The sequence below is a fragment of the Coenobita brevimanus genome, chromosome 97 (assembly GCF_032717465.1).
Source record: "Coenobita brevimanus isolate Jiangsu-jjx chromosome 97, ASM3271746v2, whole genome shotgun sequence".
NCBI lineage: Eukaryota > Metazoa > Arthropoda > Malacostraca > Decapoda > Coenobitidae > Coenobita > Coenobita brevimanus.
Genome location: NC_137050.1, coordinates 29,399,613 through 29,419,096, shown reverse-complemented (window position 1 = coordinate 29,419,096; position 19,484 = coordinate 29,399,613). Strand labels below are relative to the sequence as shown.

General features: G+C 44.1%; 1 non-coding gene across 1 annotated transcript; it reads right to left on the bottom strand.

The window, feature by feature from the left end:
* Positions 1-4,968: 4,968 nt before the first annotated feature.
* TRNAD-GUC (transfer RNA aspartic acid (anticodon GUC)) lies at positions 4,969-5,040 on the bottom strand. Its single transcript has one exon. It is a non-coding gene; the product is annotated as a tRNA-Asp (tRNA).
* Positions 5,041-19,484: the final 14,444 nt, after the last annotated feature.

Here is a 19,484-nt window from a genome sequence, read left to right as displayed (position 1 = left end):
TTAGCAGTAGTAGTAGTAGTAGTCGTAGTAGTAGCAGTAGTAGTAGTAGTAGTAGTATATGCTTGCTAATTCCAGATGGTTGTATTCAGCGTGGAGAGATTTTCTGAAATAGAGAGATTAAAAATAGCCTTCCTTCTCCTCTTAAACTCGTAAGGTCACTCCTAAGTAAAAAAGGAAAATTGTCTGGACATCGCAAGAAAACCTACAGGAATCGTAATTTGGATAAGGATAATGACTTCTCTTTTACCTTCCTTATTCCCATCCTATTTACATTTTCTCCTTTTCTCCTCCTTATTTTAGTACACATGTTTTATTCATTTGTACACCCTGACTTTCTTATTTCAGTCCAAATCTTCCATTAAACACCTTAATGGCTTCTTTTCTTACCCTTTCCATATCTTCACATTTATATTTTCCTCTTTCTTCGCTTTTCCTTCTCATTTCATATTACCCCATTCTTTTTAATCCATCCTCACTTCAGCTTACAAATTTTCTCTCTCTTAACATTATCCCCTCCCTACTTTAGATTAAACATTCTCTCTCTACCGTCTTCCTCCATAGCTTGAACTTAAATATGTTGTCTCGTTCACACACACCCTTCCTCACCTCAACTCACATTTTTTTCTGTCTACATTCTTCTGTCCTCATCTCAGCTTGCACACTTTCAATGTTCATCCATCGTCTGTTCATTTCACATTTTTCTCTTTATAGGCACGCTTCCTCATTTCAACTGAAAACTTCCACATTACGACATCACCTCTTTCCTCTCCCTTCACATTTACAGTCTCATCGTACACCCTTCCATCCATACTTCATCTAACAGTTTTCTTCCATTCTACATGCTACTTTCACAGTTTAAGTAATACATTGTCTGTACGCTTCCATCCTTATTTCATCTCGCATGTTTTCTCTATTTCTGTCCTCTTCCTCTTTCAACTTAAATATTTTGTCTCTTTCTATACACATCCTTCCACATTTCATCCAAGCTCTTCAACTTTCTGTGTGCATTGGATAGGTCGTGGTGCCCCCTGATGTGTGTTAATGAGAGTGGGGTGCCTCATTAGGTGGAGTTACCTGGCGGTGCGGGGCGACACACCTGGCTCCTCACAATGCTGCCCTTGTTCCTTCACTGACTCCCACCCCACCCCACACCACCCTGCCTCACCCTGCTTCTCACTCACTGCCACACCACCCCACAGCATACTACACCACACCATAGCACCTTATCCCATCCTGCCTTCCACTCACAGGCACACCTCCCCACAACATACCACACCACATTACACCACATCACACCTTTCACTCACTGCTTTCTCACCCCACAACACAGCACACAACACCACACAGTACTACACCATACCATACCACACCATACCATACCATACCATACCATACCATACCATACCATACCATACCACACCGCCCCTCCCCCTTACACCAGCATCACTCCACACAACACCACGCTACACCATATCAACCCTCTGTCTACGTTATTTTCACTCACTGGCATTTCACTCTTCCCTTGTTTCTCTTCACACTCACTGCACCTCTTTCTTCGTACTCTTTTCATTCCTCCTCCTTATTCATTCTTCCTCTTCTCGCTGTCTTCCTGCTTCTCCCTCTTCCTTTCTACTCTTACTGTGTTCCTTAATTATCCCCTTTCTCTGCCTTCCTTTATCTTCTCTCCCTCTTTTCCCGTCCTTCTTTCTCTCCTTTTTCTGTATTTTTCTCCCTCCCTCTTCCTCCCAACGTCGACTCTCTCTCTCTCTCTCTCTCTCTCCTCCCACTGATATACTTTCTTTTGTCTGCCTTTCTCTCAGTCAGTACTTTATGCCGATCTTTCAGTGTTGGTGGTTTGCCTGTTTATGTTTTCCGTCAGCCTCATTGCTAATTTTGTGTGCTTATCTTCAGTTTCTCTCTGCCTTTCGGCCAACACTTTCCACCTCGTTACTTTTGTCAGCATTATCTGTCTACGGTACCTCTCTGTCCATATTTTCTGCCATCTACTCCGTCCACACTGCTTTCTGTCAGTGACCTCCTTGCCTCCACCCTTCCACGAGGGGGCAGGATAGAGAGACAGCATCGTGTGTGGCCAGGGAAAGGCTGTGTGTGCGTTCGTGGCTTCAGATACTTTGACCACGTGTATAGTTCAGCTCGTTAGTCAAGGTGGTGTGGTGGTGGTAGCTTTAATCTCTCTCTCTCTCTCTTCATATATACAGTATATATATATATATATATATATATATATATATACAGTATATATAAAGTACTGTCTTCATTCGGTAGGATGATATCACCTCAGTTAACGAATGTCATGCGTATTAAATTTTCGCAGGCACCAAACGATTTGATTCAGATTAAGAAAGTATGCCAGGAGTGAATGGCTTAATGAAGGCTGTATGTAACCTTTTCATTTGCAAAGGTCACAACTAGGCATAATACATACGTCTAACGGTGGCAGGAATAAGTTATTATAAACATTCGTCGGTTGAAGAGATCATTATCTTCCTCCTGTAATTTTCCCCTTGTACTGTCATTTTCCCCATTAGAAATTTACTTCTCATGTTTATTATTCCATGCCGCTTTGATTATCCCTGTGCTTTATATTTTGTCACTTCTTTCTGTGATTCCTTTCCTCACCTCCTGCTCTTTCTCTCCCAGTTCCGCACTCACCTTCCCCCATTTACCCTCGCTTCCCTCCCTCCTCCCACTTCCTTTCTTCTCTGTTCATTTGCCCCTTTCTCTTCCCTCTCTCCCTCTCCTTGTCTCACTTTTCCCTCATTTCCTCATATTCTTTTTCTTAGCATGTGCCTGCCTTCCCCGTTTTGCCGTCACCTTCCTCCTCGTCCCCCCTCCATCCCATCCCTCCCCTCGCCTCTCCTCCTCTTCCCTTCCCATTCCATCCCCTCCCATCTCTCCCCTGCCCTCTCCCCTCCCTTCCTCTCTTCATTCCACATCGCTCGCACCTCCATGCACCGTTGCTCGATGATCCATAGATATTGGTGTTATGTGGTAAAAACGTCCTTGTAGTTTCTTTGCTTTTGAGGGGGAGGGGGGAGAGTGACAGCATAACTTGTTATTAGCGACGCCGAAGACATAGCTATATGTGTTTCTATATATGTATCTTTGTTAATAAAATAACGTGAATATGTTAACACGATTCATGAATGCCTGATCCGCCTTTGGATCAAAACTGACACACACTAGGTATAGGGCTGGCAGTAAGTGATGCTGTTTTGGTGCAGGCATGAGTCATGGCCACTTTATGTCAATCTTTCACTTATATTGCATGTGACGATGGGAGAAACTGATATGATTTGGGGGCAAATCAGTCAAAAGTCAAGGTCGCGGGTCAGGGTCAAAGTTCAGCTACGGCGTCGCTGTGCTGTCAGAGCACCGTATCTAGTCATTCTGGATTTTGCTGGAGGCTGTGTTGATTCAGGTACCCGAGGAGGGAAAGTGAAAAGTAATTGGTGATGACAGTATAGTCTTGCTGGCCAGTGATGAGGCCGACTGTGTGCCACCTCTTGAAAGTTGTTTTTGTCACCATCTACTTCACATAAATAATCAGTCTTCTTAGCTGTTCTGATGCCAGTGTATGTTATTGTAAAGTTTTTTTTTTTTTTTTTTTTTTTTTTTTAGTAGATGCTTAGGTCTGTGGCGACCTCACCGACCAGCATTTGTGCTGGAAGAAGCCCCATACGTTTTACATTAAAGGAGGGAGATGAATCAGAATTATTCCTGAGAGTTTGCTTTCATTCCAAATGATGTCCCAAGTAAAATAGAAGCTGTGTTTTGGATCTTCACGTTGATATGGGAGCTGAGTTAAAAAGGTGATGATGACGATGATGAACTGTCATCAGGAATGGGTATATCCCAACAATAATCTGCATTTGATTCGAGGTGCATATTGTGGAAACTGTGCTGAAATGGAGTTATGAAATTTCATGAAATAGCTTCATTCCCACAACCAGGGTCGTATAGCCTGTGAAGAGCACTGATAACATGGCAGTGACATTTTTTTTTTTTTTTTTTTTTTTTTTTTATGTGTCCGACTCTGGGCATAGGCTTCACAGCCTGCTATCAAGGCCCAGCAGTCCTCCTACATACCATACACCTCTACATGTCACCACTTCGGCGCTAACACCCACCGTCCATATTGAATACATGCTAGGGCTGTCTCATACAGGACTGGTGTATTGGTATTAGCGGGGGTATTTTCACGACATGTCGGCGGGTCTTCTGGTAGATCAGTAAAGCCTGATTAAATGAAATTCAAATCCTTAAACTGTTCCCTGCCCCAGCCAGGATTCGAACCTGGGTCCGTAAGGACTGCAGGCCACCTCTCTACCGAGACATGGGGCCCCGCCTTGCCGACAAAATGTTCTGATTTACGCCATCATACCAGCCATGCCTCCCATTTACACACGTGACAGTGCGATCTAAATCCAAGCTTTTCTGGTTAGGGGGCGAACATTAATCAGAGGAAAGGAAGTTCTCAGTTCGGCTCCATTTCCTGTTTCGTAAAAACCACGGGGCTGGTGGGAGGCACTGCAGCTACCACAAGGGGGCGTTGGATCTGCTCGGTATATGCACCATACTGTACCTGTAGGACGACCCCAGAGAAACCGTTGCTTACCTATGGTCGACGGGTCTGCTTGGTCAGACAGACTGGAGTGAAACAACAACAACAACAGCCGCGATATTTTATGAAAATTATCAGACGCGTCAACTTCTACATCCAGTAGCAGTTGTGACAATAGAAAATCTAAAATGAAAAGGAACAAGCAGAAATATACCTTAAACATAGTAAATACAAAACCAAGTAAAACAAATAAATAACTCTGGATAATTAAAAAGTATCCATGATAAGTAAGGTGGGTTCCATCTCTCATCATTGTCACATTTAGTTGACGTTAAGGTGACGTAATTTTTTTTTTTTTCCCTTAGGAGGAAAAAACATTATTTCTCCCCGGCGGGGAATCGAACCCCGGTCTCCCGCGTGACAGGCGGGGATACTAACCACTATACTACCGAGGACTGGAGAAGTGGTCATCTCTCTGATATCCCAAGCATTGAGGCGGCCACCAGTTGACAGTTCACCACAGCCAAAACCATGAGTTACTGTAATTGTATTACTGTATTATGATTTAAGATCTTTTTCATGTAATTTTACATACCAGATACATGTAAAGTAGATGTATGCATACGGCATTTACTAGGCCAGTACAGTGTACAGATATGTAATAATTATAATTTTTTGCATAGACGACGTATCTAAAACATACAGTATGACCTAACCCCAAGCCCAACATTCACCTGCTTTTGGGAGTAAGAGATTGCCATCCCACAAGCTTTCAGATACAGTCTCCATAATACCATTGTCGAGAGATATTTGTGTGGGCAACACCAGATGATTTTATCAGCTTAAGAGGGATTTTAGCGTCAGCAGATTTATTAATGTGACATGTGCACATATTATTGAAAATGATTAAAATGCATTTAGACAGTGATGAAGCTGCAGCAAGGAGTTAAACATTGTAGAAGTGATAATATATTAGCTCCTTCCAGTCCATCCAGTGACCACCTACACCGCTCACCCTACGAATCTTCTCCCATCCCTATCCACTCCACTTACCAAGCCCACTCCAGTCCATTCACCCCACTCACCCTACCCATCTACCAACCTACCCACTTGGTCACCACCCTCCACCAGCAGGATAACTTGCAAGGTTACAGAGAGAGGGGGGGGGGAGATGCACAGCCGATTTTTACATTATAGATTATCACAAGAAATAGCTTAGTCATGAAAAGGGGCTATATAAGGGATGTAGAGCCGTAGGAATATCTGATTCTGTCATCGAGTTATAGAAAATAAGGTGCAGAAGGAAGAAAACTTCAGCCAAGTTAAAATGAAAGAACTACCGTATAGTATAATTTTATGTTAATACGGAAGGGAAGTGTGAATGGATATAAGGGGAGGAGGGCCGGAGGGAGGTGGGGGGAGGGGTTGCAGAGATGTGAGAGTGTGGGTTTGTGAATGGTTGAAAAAGATTGTGGGGGGGGGGGGCGATGTAGGGGAGGCCGCAACAGTCAAAATATAAAGCACTTTGAGAGCACATATTCACCCACGCCAGTAAAATTTATGATTTACTAATATAATTAATCTTTCCTACCAGACGAATACTTAAGCTGTTTTACATAGTCTCTTAATGCTATGGTCTTAGTCTGGCCTGTTACACAGTCTCAGATACCTCCCCCAGTGCCAGTAAAAATTATTTATTTCTTCATCCGGTTCCGGATTCACCTAAAAACCTAAACTCTTTCTTAAACCATTACCCACCTATCCACCAGATTGCATCGAAATCCGACAACAAGTGTACTGAGACATCTTGTACACAAACAGACTTTGGTGAATACATAACCTCCAACCAGCTTCATTGACGGAAGTAATAATCAGACCTACGCCGTACCACTGTCTTCTGTTTCACTGTCTTTGTCTTGTCTGTGTCCTACCCTCCTCCTAACCCCCCTATGACTTTTGCGAGTGTATAGGTAGGAAGGAGATGGATGGGGGTCGGGTTGGGTGGACTCGTAGGTCTGGAGCTATGAGTGAGTATGAGTATATGTATGAATATCAGTCTCACTGGTGGATATACAGGAATAAGAGGAAGTGTGTGTGTGTGTGTGTGTGTGTGTGTGTGTGTGTGTGAGGGGATGAGTGTATGGATGTGTATGTGGGTTGAGGCAGGAGCGGCAGCCACTGTGATCACCAGCCGGAACATGAGTGAGGGGGTGGGGCAGGGGAGGACGGATGTAAAGAGAGGGAGAGAGAGAGAGAGAGAGAGAGAGAGAGAGAGAGAGAGTCCCTGTAAGTGTAAAGTGTTCGAAAATTAATGAAAGTGAAATTGAGAACATTAGTGAAAATTAGCCAGTGTATTTCGATAATGTGCGAGTTTATATATGAGATTAACATAAAGGTCGCCGTCTACGGGAAGGAAAGAGATAGGATAATAAGGACCAGTAGCTCTTAACATGAATCCACTACTATATGTATTCAGATCATTTCAGTGTGTGCTTCTGGTGTATGTATAGCTCTGGCCCCTTCTTATCGACGACGTCTGTTTTATGTTTGCTCAGCGTAGGAAGGACTTCAAACTGACGTGGTTCGTTTTAGTCTTCGATAACCCTTTCAATACGAGAGTTTTCGTAGGATGAACAAAATTGTCATGAGGTACCAAGAATAAAGTGAATGCGGCGTCGTCTTAATGATAGAACTGCTCTCATGTGTGTTCTTGTAAAGTTGTGTCGTGTGTTTCCCCCTACATTCATGTCCCATCAGTGTGCCTGCATAGCTGCTCACTAGGCCATAATTACCGCTGGTTGTCTCTCCCTTGCCGCATTTTCAACCCTTCTCTGCCATCATTATTTTTCTCCCTGTTGTGACTTTTTCAGGCCTAGGACGTGCCTTTCATCAAATCTTGCCACACTCAAGCTGTTTAGTTCTGTTTAGGCGAGACATTTCGAGCCTCGTCCTACATTGACTTATTCAGTATTAAAGGGTATCCTAAGCTGAGTAAAATCGTCTGGTGAGAGTACATGGATGAACGTCTCCCATATTCTGACCCCACGAGTATTATTCTTTGACTTTTCTATGTCTCCTTCCGGCATACCTCCTCTATCTTCCTTCCATCACTGTATCTCTTCAGGCTTTACCATTACCCTTCCTCCTCTCCCATTCCATTTCTCTCCACCCTTCTTTTTCCTACCCACGCTTCATTCTCCTCTCCACCTTTTACTTCCCTCCCTATCCTTCACTTTCCTTCCCACACTTCACTTTCCCCTCCACTTTTCACTTTCCTTCCTACTCTTTTCCCCCCTGCCCTATCCTTTCCTCCCCATCCTTCAGTTTCCTCCCTACTTTTTTCTTTCCATCCCGATCTTGCCCTTCCTCCCCATCCTTTTCCCTTCTCCCCTCCCACTCAAGTCCTAATTTGCATCCTCTTTCTGCTTTCCTGGTCCATCTCATTCGTTTCCCTCATTTTCCTGTTCGTAGCATCTTCCCTATTTTCTCTTCCCTTTTGTGCTTCTTACTTTTTCCCCCAATAACACACCCTAATACCCTTGCTTGACCCTCATAAATCACCCTATCCCATCACACCTCTACACCCTGCCCTTTGCCTTCCCCTCGCAACCCCTTACTCTTCCCCTCTCCATCTCCTCAACCCTCTTTCACTCTACTCTTTTTCTTTCCCCTCTCCTTCCCCTGGCTCTTCCCTCACCTCTCCCCTTTCCTTCTCCTCAGACCTTCTTCAACTTTCCCGTTTCGCGTCCGTCACCCTTCTCCTCTCCCTCCCCTCAGAGCTCCCTCACTCTTCTCCTCTCCTTCCCTCACTTCCCATGTCCCTTCTTCTCATTCCACCTCACCAGTCCCCTCTCTTTCCCCTGATACCTCCCTCATCCTTTCCTTCCCCTCCCCTTACCCTTCCCCACCCCTTTTCCTCTCACCTCCCTCACTTTTCCCTCACCTCCCCACACCTTCCCCACCCTTCCCCTACTTTCCACTGCAACTCATTACAGTCTCACCCTTCTCCCATTCCACTCTGTTGCCACTCATGACTGTATCCTCACTCTTTTCATACCACTTCGTCCTCCCCTTCTGTTTTCCTTACTGGCTATTTCTCCCTTCTCACATTACCCACAAAATTCATACATATGTCACTGCATGCCTTATAGTAATCAGTTATTTTCTCCTCATATTGCTCCCATTACTAGCTGTTGTTACTCATTTTTCGATACCCTTTTCCTCACTCCTCATTCCCCCTCCCTTACGCCTACTCTCACCCTTCATTCCCCTTCCTTACCCCTGCCCTCACCCCTCTCATTTCCCCTCCCTTACCCCTGACTTCACCCCTCATTCACTCCCCTTTCTCCTATATCTTACTTATTCCTTCCCCTTACCTCTGTCTCTTCCCTCATTCCCTCCCCCCAACCTCCGTCCCTCCCTTTATTCCCTCCCCTCCACCCGTCTCTCCCCTCATTCCCTTCCCTTCCCCTATCTCTCCTTTCATCCCCTCCACCTACCCCGTCTCTCCCCTCATTTCCTCCCCCTTCCCCTACCTCTCCCCTCATTCTCTCCCCCTTACCCTTGTCTTTCCACTCCTTCCCTTTCCCCTCCCATGTCTTTTCCCTCATTCCCTCTCCCTACCCCCTTCCGTTTCCTCTTATTCCCTCCGACGCATCCTTGAACTTCCGCTCACAACTCCTTTCCACAGTACTCTTGCCTCTGCCCGTACAATACTACTTTCCTCTTTCCCCTCTCTCTCAACTCATCCCCCCCTTTCCCCCTCTCTCTCTCAGCTCATCCACCCCTCCCCCTATACCCCACTGCCTAGCCCCCACATGGTGACCTGCCCCCCCAACTCCCCTCCCAGGTCAGGAGAGGTCATACCCAGTGATCACACGCGCCGCCGCCTCCCTTCCTCCCCTCCTTTCCTCCATCTTCTACCCTTTCTCTTCTCCCTTCCTTTTCCCTTTCTTCCCTTCCTCCTTTCCTGACCCTTCTTCCCTCCCCTCTCTCCTGTTCCTTCTTCCTTTCCCACTCTCCTGTCCTGTCTTCTTTCCATCTTGGCATGCCTCTTCTTTCCTTCCTTCTACCATTCCTCTCCTCTCTCGTCTCATTTTGCTTTCCCGCCCCTTCGTTCATTTCTCCTCTCTTCTTTCCCTTCACCATATCTGTCTTTATTTCCTCCATCTGCTTCCTTCTCTGACGCCTTCTTACGGTGACACTGATATACCCGGTCGGCTCAGCTACCTGATTATAAAGATATCCTTCAGCAACTTCCTTACCCCCGTAATTGAGGATGGTGAGATGCAGGAGAGGGGCAGCTTCATCCTGCAGTTCACTGGGTTCACGTTTCAGATGAACCTTCTGCTGCTGCTGCCGTCGTCGCCGCCGCCGCTGCCGCAGCTACCATAACCCCTTTCTCCCTCTTCTTCTCTGCTTGGTATCTACTCTCACCTACCTGTCTTCTGCCTTCTCTTCACGCTTCCTCATCTAATCTTCCTCCTCCTTATTCCCTGTCTCCATAGTCTCCTTTCCTTCATCTATCCTATCTTCTGTTTCTGTTTACATTCATCTGTCTTCTCTTCCCATCTCTTCTTCCTTTCTCTCCTCCCTTTCCATCTATCTTCATCTCCTCTCACCTTTCTTCCTGTCCCCATCTCACCCTTCCCATCTGTTTCCCCTCACCCTGGCCTTCCCTCCCTCCTTCCCCTCCCCTCTCTTCATGTCTACGTTTACCTCCCTTCTCACGTCATCAGTCATGTCTTCGCCCTGTTCGTCACTTCCTCTCCTTTTCCTGTCATTTCATCTTACCTTTCTTCATTTCTTGCCATTTCTCTTCTTTCATCATTCCAACTTACCATTCTTTTTCTGTTCCGTCTCTCCTCTCTTCATCATCCCATCTTAACCCTCTGAAATCCTTACCTTTCTCCTTCTTTCAGTCTTACGTTTCGTTTCTATACTATCCCATACTCATCATTCGTTTTCTTTCTTCGCGTCTTGTCTTCTCTTCCTTTCCATATAACTCTGCCTTACCTTTCTTCATTTCTCTTCTCTTCATTATCATTACCTCTTCATTTACAATAATCTTGTTCTTGCTTTCTTGTTCGTATCCGTCTCTTTAGGTACAGTCGCCATCAAAAGTCCTGCCGCCTCTCCTGCCTTTCTCTCCACGGATTTTGAAATTTAGCTTGGTGTTTTCGCAGCAGCCGACACTGATGACACCGTTCTGCTATAAAATAATGTCATCAGTGTCAGGTGTTGCGGATTCATGGAGAGGGAAGGAGAGGCGATAGAAGTTTTCGTGGCAACTGTACCTTCCTGTTCAGCTTACTTTTTTTTTTTTTTTTTTTTTTTTTTGCATGAATGCTTCCCTTTTCGTATAGGTACCTTCCTGTTAAACTTATCATTCATCTTAAGCTTAGCACTTATCATGGTCTCACTTGAATGTCCTCCTATGCTTAGTTACGTTCCTGTTCAGCGCGTATCTTGCTCTTTCGTTTGTTCCTCTTCCTTTAGATAGCTTCTGGGTTAACATATTATTTCTCTCTCGTGTCTGTCTATCTGTCTCACCTTATATGCCTTCTTTAACCTATTGCTCATCTCCCCATTACTCTTTCTCGTCTCCCTCGCCTTAGAAAGCTTCCTGTTCAACCTCATCGCCTCTTCCTCCTTCCTCTTTTGTCTTCATTACCTTCAAGTTCTTTGCCTCATACTTCTGCAGCCCCCCTCCCTCCTCCCCAGCTACCGTCTCGTCTACCTATTGTCTTCGGCCCGTCTGTCTGTATATCGCTCCTGCTTCACCTTCTTCCCTATTATTCGGTTCACCTTCCCTGCATCACGGACCTCCCTGGTGATTCCCATGTACCCCTTGTATTTAATTTTCTCTCATTTTACAACCACGGTCTCTTCCACCTGCATCCGTAATTCAGTCATATCGTTTCTTTACCCCTCCCCCCTATTTTTTTTAACCATTGTTTCATTCGTGTGTATTTTAAACTGTGTAAAAATTCGTTTATCAGGCTTCCTTCACTCCCCTCACCCTTCAGGCCAAATACGTCTCCCTAAAACTGAATATAATAATTTGCCGTTAGCCAGAGTATACCAGACGTCCTTAGGCTTAGGAGGTTAATCGACATTGCTTTTACTATTATCATTAGCCATTTCCTCCTTGCTGCTTCCCATTTTGCAGGAAGCTTCTCCCTTCTTTATGTCTCATCCTCAGTCTCCCCTTCCTTCCCCGTATCCATCTGCTTCCTCCCATCTTTCTTATTCTGTTCACCTCACACATCCCACCATCCGTTTCAGCCTATTCCTGTGTCAACCCCTCCTCGCCACCTTTCTCTTCACTCTTCATTTTTTTTTGCTTCCGCAGACATTTTCCCCTCATTTCCCTCCCCATCCACCCCCCAAAGCTCCTTGCTCACCTAATTTCCCTCTCTTCGTCCCCTGCAGCTCTTCCACTCCATTCCCCAACCCGCTACACCTTCCCCTTCCCACTCCCCTCACCGCAGCATCTCCCGCCCCAGCCTCCCCGTCTGTCCTACCCGCCTGTTATGTCTCTGTCGTCTCAAGTTACTCCCCAAAAAACACACCGACTCGTAACTCAAAAAGGGACTGGGTGACTAAAAAATAACTTGAGTCCTTCACGCCGGGGTGTAATTATGGGTCATTACTGGTTTTGGAGTTGTCATGATTACAGGGTGGGGTTGTAAACATGTGCCACGCAGGCCTGCCAACAGACACGCCCTCTCACGCCTGCCAACAGTACCGTGTTTTATTGTCATGTGATTGTGAGCGTTGTTATTGCTCACAAGTACAGAACTGTCACTTTGTTTGCAATGATGTCTCAATTAGCGACTAACTTTGCTTCTCATTTGAGTGATTTACAGCGCATTCCTGACAGTACCGTGTTTTATTGTCATGTGACTGTGAGCGTTGTTATTGCCCACAAGTACAGTACTGTTACTCTTTTGCAACAGTGCCTCATTTAGCGACTAATTCTTCCTCCCATTCGAGTGATTTATGATATCTTTCAGACTTGAGCGTGCAACATGAGTTCCACTTGGTTTCCGTCCAGTGTGTAACGACCTGAACCCGTATTTATGAAGCTGTTTTTAAGATTGCTCTTATATACGCTTCCCTTCACTGATACAGATATCAGACACTTCCGGTCAAACTAGAGTCTGTATTTAAGTAAAAGCAAAACAACTTAATATAATATCTAACTCTTATGGAGATTTGTTAATCGTAAATATTGGCAAGGTCCCTTTGTAAATACTTGTCCCAGTATATCGCGATAACCTCTTATTTACGGCAGTCTCGTCACCTGTTGCCTCACATATCAGGGAACAGCCCGCCAGATTTATGTCGTCCGGCCTGTGAGTGACTTAAAATTATTCCGAGGCTGTGAGTGTCGCTGCTCCCCCTGCAACCTGATCTGACATCTCCCTCATTTGATGCTCGGCTGGTTGGTAAACACCGTCATTGTGATTTCCCTTATACCAGTTAATTATTCATGTATACATTAACTCTTTCAGCCCGAGAATGTAATTTTCAGTTTTTCTTGCTATCTCCTTACTCTCTCTCTCTCTCTCTCTCTCTACTGTATATAGATAGATAGATAGGTATAAATATAGATATAAATATAGATAGATAGAGAGATAGATATAGATATACAGATAGATATGTATGTATAAATATAAAGCTAGCTTGCTTTGATTTGCGTTTGTAGAATTTCTTCAAGGTTTCCTCACGCATATTAGCCTTTTACAGAAAAAAAAAAAAAAATTCAAAGATGACAGCTATGCCAGAATGTGGATCTTGCAGCTTCTAATGCATATCCAAAGTGAATGAATACCCATCGCGGCAGACAGTTTTGAAGAAAGTATGTCACATCAGCCTTATGCGGAGAAATTGTGTGAGTAAGGTTACGCGAACACAGAACCCAGCTGGAGGGAGAGACCCCGGATAATGATTTCAGCCGCGCGCACAGCGCTTGGGGGTAATGTGTGTGATTAAGTTTGTCTGTTAGCTTGATTATGAAAAATAAAAAAAGGACGAATTGCACCAAATTTGGCAGAATGATTTGGAAACGTCAGAGGAACAGGCGATTTACTTTGGGCCTGAAAATATTGCAGGTAATAGTTCCAGGCAAGATCTCCCAAACAGTATTGATCAGATTTTAACCAAACTTGGTGGGAGGGTTGAGGGATGAGAAAGGGTGAAGTGAATCAAATTTTGAGAGCAATCACTCAGAGTCAAAGGTCACAGGGAACGGCCAATTTTCAGCTGTTTAACTTGAATATATCTGATTCAAATTGCATCACACTTGGTGGATGGTTTTAAGGTTAGGCGAGGGTGAAATTCTGTTTTCAGAACAATAGGTCAGTGGTCAGGGTCAAGAGAAAACTTGACACTTCTAATCCGATTTGAACCAAACTTAGTGGTTTAGGGTCAGATGAGGTTTGATTTTGAGAACAATCAGTCAGAGGTCAGGGGCACAGGGCAGGATATAAGGCTCGACCTTAAGATCTTTCCACACGATCAGTGGACACCTGTCGTGTCCATACGCGTTCCTCATCAGTTTTTAATCATGATGACGAATCAGGCTAGAAACATTAGATCAGAAGCGGGGAAGGTTCTTTAGTTCATCACACTTACACGGTTATTTCCTAACAGTTTTTCATTTCCATACTCCAGAACCACAGATCCCCACGGGCCATTGTTGGTGTGGATGGGCCTGTAGACGGATTGCACGGTGCGGGTGTTGCATCCTCTAAGTTCTTCTTGTTTTATTTAATTCTCTTGTTATCCATTCTTCATCATGGTCACGTCTTCTCGTATTTTATTCCAGCTAATTCCAGACGTTATTGTCCAGCTGAGAACGAGTATAGGAGTATCCGAGTATGAGTGTGTTAATGCCAGTACCAGTAATTGATTCGTGGTGGGAACAACTCTCAGTATTCATATCCCACTAACGCCAGATGATTTTATTCACTTGAGACAGAGTATAAAAACCTGATTGTTAACATGGTTTGACTGGCCATAACATGATAATGCTTTACAGTATTAATAATGTAGTTTGTAATACAGTAAAGCAAGCTCAGTGAGAGATGGTGGTCAGGGAAGTGATCTGCTGTTTGAAAGGATACGAATTCGATCCCATGCTGGGTCAGTGCACACATTGATCAGGATTTCATTAAAACAGGCTTTACTGAGTTTGCACAAGACCCACCGATGTGCCATAAATAACACCCCTTCTGGAATCATCTTACCAGTCCTAAGTAAGACAGCCCTAGCATGTATTCAGTATGAACGATGGGTATTAACGTCAAAGTGGTGACACTGGTGGCATGTTAAGGCGCATGACACGTAGGGGGACTGTTGGACCTCAGGTAAATGACTGTCATGTCTAAGCCCAGAGTAGGAAAAATAATAGATACATAAAAGTCAGCTGGTGACCGTGCTGGCTGCCCCATGAGATTTAGTGGTTCCATGGTTCGTACCCCGTGCAAGGCTGTAGTTAGTCTTGACACAGTTGTTACAAAGTGGGTTAAACCAGCGTGTCATTAGATTATTATAGTCTGCTACCGTTGCGTGTTGTCTCTGCCTGAGTTGTTTATATCTGGTCCTCATCCCACTCTGACGCGGCAAGGATACCCTCATGTGTAGAATTAGTGTGATATGTTGGGTGGTGCTTGTGTAGGGTGTAGTGCTGGTGTGTTCTGGTCATGGTGCCGGTTGTGGTGATGGAGTGATGGTGGTTGTGGTGTTGGTGGCTGTGTCTGTAGTGTTGGTATGGAGTGTAGTGTTGATGTTGGTGTGGGGTGTTGGTTGCGATGATGGTGTGATAATGGTTATGTTATGGTGTTGGTGGTGGTGGTTGTGATTGTGGTGCAGGTTGTTGTGTTGGTGTCGGTATGTTATGTTGTGGTGCTGGGTAGTTTGGCTTATGATGTAGGATGTTGTACTAATATGGTGTAGTGTAGTTTGTGGTATTTGCGTTGTGGTGTATGTTGTGGTGCTGGACTACTGGTGGTTGTAGGTGGGTTGTGGTGGTGGGGTAGTTCCGTCTGTGGTGTGTGTGTGTGTGTCGTTTGTGGTATTTGCGTTGTGGTGTATGTTGTGGTGCTGGACTACTGGTGGTTGTAGGTGGGTTGTGGTGGTGGGGTAGTTCCGTCTGTGGTGTGTGTGTGTGTGTGTGGTACAGTGTAGGTTGTGCTTTTGGGGTATTGGTGGTTGTGGTGTAAGTTGTGGTGCTGGTATTTGCGGAATGTTGATGGTTGTGATGTTGGGGTTGTGGTGTGACGTGTGGTGTTGGTGTATTGTGATAGTGACTGGTGTAGACTGGTTTGTTTCTAGTGCTTGAGGTGGCAGTGGTGGTTGTAGTGGAGGTCAGGGTGTTGGGAGCAGTGGTAACCCCTTCACTACAAGAGGCCTCCCTTATTCAGCATTTATCTATTCAGAGTGATGACGTATTTTCCATTACATTCTTTTTATTTATAGACGATTATATTCAACTTAGGGAAGATATCTCGTACAGAAAAGGGTTAATGAAGGCTATGTGCAACCCTTCCATTTCAGAAAGCCTCTCCTTAGCTAATTATAATCGTCTGAAAATAGCAATAATGTAATCGAAAGGTAAATCGGTACGGTAACAACCTCTCCCATACAACTTCTTTGGGTCATAGGGAGGCCGGGGTTAGGGTACTCGTGGTCGGGATTATTTTAGTGGTAGAGGACAGGCAGCATTTTCACTTGACAGGAATCACCTCAGTCACCTCACGGATTCAAACCGTTGTGCGTATGGCATGGTTGTTCCCTCCATAGTTTCTAGCACTGAGTTACCAGGCGTCAGGAGGCTGGAAGATAAAATATATAAGTAAACAGATAAATAATGAAAAAGAAATTCATGGTACTAGAGTAATTAACTGAGACTGTTTTTAACCCTATACTACATGTTTTCTCCACAGGTGATTACGACTGTTTGTAGCAAGAAAAATGTAAGAAAATGACGTGATCAAACTGTAGAGGTAAAGAGGATGATGACTGGACTCTATCGTCGAAAAGTGCTGGTACAGAATGTTAGGTGTGGTTTGACGAAGGTAACAGAAGTTTTTGTAATATTGGGTAGCCATGTTGTGGATGCAGTATGTTGATACTTTTGTGATATTTAAATATGTGGACTGGCTGACGGTGCAGTCTTGTTTCGCTGGGGACGATGTTTTATATACTTAGCCGGCTGGGTACAGTTTTTGCCTCGTAAGTCACACTTCGGGAGGCAACTATCGAAACGGAGACGGCTTCTTTAATCACTTTGCCTCCAGGCAATTAAGAAAGACCTCAATGGTGCCAGAAGGGTTAATGAGACTATACTATATATCCCCTTCAGTTCAGAATCTCTCCTGATCTAAGTCAAGTCATTTGGAGGTAGCAAGAATGAAATATAGGACAGTTTCATGGCAGAGAATAAGTAAATAAACATGTTCGACTGCCCCGTTGCTGAACTCACCATTCAGACGTTGTTATTCAATTAGGAAAGGATTATTATAATTTAGGGGTTGATGAAGACTTTTTTTTTAACCTTTGGAGTTCGAAATATTGTCTAGGGATAACAAGGACATTAAAAAAAAAAAAAAAAAAAGGATCGTTGTGAGGGTGTTGATTCCGGCTGTTCGAACCCTCCCTAGCCGAGTTTATCATGTTGCTTCGAATCCTTTGAGCTAAACAGGTCGACGGACATAAAACCGTCGGTGGAGAAACATCATTTAGCAAAGTGTCGAGAAATTAGGTGAGTTACAGGCATTAACTGTTTTTTGAGAAAAGCATAGAATATTGGCAGATATTAAATACATTCAGTGTAATTAGACTTATATTGAAGCAATAGACCATAGATAAATTCCTCATTAGCCCCCTCAAACCATTTACTTTTCTTTTTTAATCTATTCTTGCTGCCAACAGACGATTTTATTCAGCTTAGGAGTGTTAGATATCGCTCAGTAATCAAGTCTGTGCAAGAGATCTTTCCAACTTTGTGGAGACATCAAAAATAGATAAATACGTTACCGGATGCAAGGGGTTAACTGTTTCCTTGCTCAAACATACGTAGAAAATTGAGCAATTGTTTTATGTACAGTACGGTGGTCTTCATAACCAAATACATACTATTATTAATGACCCTGTAGCAACGAAAGCCAAGAAAGCTGTTCATGTATTGAGCTTAACAGAGACTCTGATTCTCTTCAGAAATCGCTGCTTAGTGCCGTCGTTGACCTTAGGGGTCCATATTTATTATTTATGCCGTTATTTAGTATTGGAGAGCATAAATGTTGTAATATATATTACGACTTTAACTGAATTTTATACCCTGTGAAGTTTAGATATATTGTACGTGGATTGTAAAGCACGAGTATGTGTAGGAAAATAAGTTGTATAAGTTGCGTGTTTTTGCGGTACTAATATATTAAATTCATTGAAACCCTGTGTACAAAGGAGTACAAGAAAGCAAACAACAGTAGGCATGTCTGTCCTTCTAAGGCTGACTGTTACAGACTGGCATCCCAGCCTCGAGGAACTTCCCCCTTGCGGAGGAATTTGTACACCTCACTTTTTAGCCTTTTAAAATAGCATTAAACATAGTTTTGGTTCCCGGCGAGGGTGGACAGTAAAAGAAACTAGATGCGTGAGCTGGGAGGCGACAGTATTCCGGCCAGGGTCTTTACATCGCATGCCCCTGCTTGAAACGAATGAAAAAAAATAAATATATATATATCTATATATATCTATATATATATATATATATATATATATATATATATATATATATATATATATATATATATGTGGTCGCAGTCACTGGCTTTGAATCGTTGCACACTAGGGATGCTGTACGACCTGGCCATAAACCTTGTCGCAGCGGAGGAGGTTCCATGTGTGAGAGCTGTTGAAACGAACTGTAAATTGTCGTATTATTTCTCTCAGTGATGGCCAAGGTAAAGCTGCAAAGAAAATGGTTGAAGAGACGAAGGGGAAGACAGGAGGAAACAGCTCCTGTGAGAAGAGTGGAGAACTTGCAAGGTAGTGAGAAAATGGCAGAGTTTGAGAGCATAGTGGAAGAAAGATTGGGAAGGTATGAGTTAGAGCAGATGGAAGGGGTGGAAAACGTATGTAAGATATTCACGGAAGAGATAGGCGCAGCGTGTGAGGTGGTTTGTGGAGTGAGGAGGAGATGCAAGGGTGTGCAAGGGACAGCATGGTGGAATGATGAGGCGAAACGAGCTGTGGAACAAAAGAAGAAGGCATATAGTGAATGGCTAGCGAGTAGAGGTAGGGGAGAAGATGAGAGAGAGAAGAGAGAGGTATATGTGAGCAGGAGAAGGGAGGTGAAGAGACTGGTGAAGGAGAGTAAGAAGAAAGTGGATGAAGAATTTGGGAGGAATCTGAGTGTGAAATGGACAGAGAGTAGGAAATTGTTTTGGAAGATAGTAAAGAAAGTAAGGCAGTGTGAAAGGGGAAATAGTAGGGGAGTGAAAGACAGGAATAATAGATTGTTGGTGGAGAAGAGAGAGAAATTGAGGAGATGGAAGGAGCACTTTGAGGATTTGTTGAATGTAGTGAGTGAGAGCAGTGCTAATATAAGTGGTTGGGGAATGGCTGGGAGAAGAAGAGATGGAGAGAGGAGGAGATCAGTAGGGCGGAAGTAGTGGAAGCAGTGAAGATCAAAATGGGAAAGGCCCCAGGAATTGATGGAGTGTGTGGTGAAATGCTGAGGTATGGGGGTGAGATTGTTGTGGAGTGGATATGGAAGTTGTGTAGATTGGCTTGGGAAAAGGGAAGGGTTCCAGAGGACTGGAAATCAGGTACAATTGTTTCTTTATACAAAGGAAGAAGGGAGAGAGAAGTATGTGGTAACCATTGG